The 1696-nt window shown below is 34.7% G+C and overlaps 1 non-coding gene across 1 annotated transcript; it reads left to right on the top strand.

The window, feature by feature from the left end:
* The first annotated feature begins 839 nt into the window (after positions 1-839).
* Positions 840-912, top strand: TRNAK-CUU. The gene has a single exon. It is a non-coding gene; the product is annotated as a tRNA-Lys (tRNA).
* The last annotated feature ends 784 nt before the right edge of the window (positions 913-1696 follow it).

Raw genomic sequence — 1696 nt, forward strand, 5'->3', positions numbered from 1 at the left:
GGGGCGGATCTAGGCCACTTTTGTGGGTTCCCAGGAACCCATTCAATTTAGAAAAAATGGGAAAAATTAATGAGAACCTCGTATGATTTGGAAAAAAATAGTGAGAATTAGTGAAAACCTACCAAAAGGAACCCAGTGAAAAAAGTTCTTAGATCCGCCACTGATTCTATACCGAATGTTTAACTTCCTCTGGTCCGCTTGAAATATTTTCCATTTATGCTTTGCATGCCCTTAATTTGGTGACTTTGATGAGAGTATGTTACTAATTAACCTAATCTTTTTGGGATCCAACATTCCAACTTAGTTCCTCTAAACTTTTACGGTAAGCAGCCCAAGGATAGTCCCTCCAGCACTCCAAAAACGACACTTTTCGAGCTCAACGTCATGTTAATGGCCTCGAAGGGTATCAGAGGTATCTTCCATATCAACAAACATATTTTCCTCCAACCACCATATCCTCAACTTAGGCCTCAAGGTTGTGGTTATCAATAGGGGTAAGCTGTTTTGAGTTATATCACATTAACTTGAACTCTTCTCAGTGAAAGTAAATAAAACTTACCCGACATGAACACTGACGTATAAATATATTAAAAAAGTTGACACATTCACGCTTTCATAATATATTAATAATTATTTATTCCTTTATAACTATCGTCTTACATTTTACTCTTAATTTTTTATATTTGTAATATTGATGCTTACAAAATTATCAAGCTATAGAAAGAAGATTTCGAGATAAATTGGTATTAACTAAGCTATAAATTTATAACCTCTGACATGCCATCATGGAATATATATTAGTCTTAATATTAGAAATAAATAACTACAAACAAACAAAAGCCCGTCTAGCTCAGTTGGTAGAGCGCAAGGCTCTTAACCTTGTGGTCGTGGGTTCGAGCCCCACGGTGGGCGCTGCTTTTTTGTTAATCTATATGAATTAATTTGTAAGAATGATGGATAATTTAGTTTTGAAATGCACATAAAGGTGAAGTCATAGACAATGGGATATTTATTTATGGGGGAGACGATGGATTAAAATCATAGGGTGGGTGGGGAGGATGGTCGTGGGTTCGAGCCCCACGGTGGGCGTTACTTTTTTGTTAATCTATATGAATTAATTTGTAAGAATGATGGATAATTTAGTTTTGAAATGCACATAAAGATGAAGTCATAGACAATGGGATATTTATTTATGGGGGAGACGATGGATTAAAATCATAGGGTGGGTGAGGAGGATGGGAATGAATCAAAGTTGTCAAGCAAACACGATCATTCTCACTAGGGCTGTAAACGAACCAAAAGTTCGCTGAATAGTTCGTGAACTGTTTGGCGGGAAGTTCGTTAATAAACAAACAAACACAAATAAGGAATTTTGTTCGTTTAGTTAAATGAACAAACATGAACAAAGTCTGAGTTCGTTCATTTATGTTCGTGAACGTTCGATAACGTGTTCGTTTATGTTCGATAGTTCATTAGTGTTTTTAGTTTTCGTATTTTAATTAAATACTTCAAAATTCAGACAATTAATTTAATAAGTGTTATTGTATAATATATATTATGTTTATGAACGTTTGTTTGTGTTCGTTTGTTTCCATTATTAGTGTTCATGAACATTAGTCTGTGTTTATCAACGTTCGTTTTCGTTCGTTTCCTAAAATTAACAAACAAACACAAACGAACACAAACACGTCCATTT

This window comes from Helianthus annuus, chromosome 5, assembly GCF_002127325.2.
Source record: "Helianthus annuus cultivar XRQ/B chromosome 5, HanXRQr2.0-SUNRISE, whole genome shotgun sequence".
NCBI classification, from domain to species: Eukaryota; Viridiplantae; Streptophyta; class Magnoliopsida; order Asterales; family Asteraceae; genus Helianthus; species Helianthus annuus.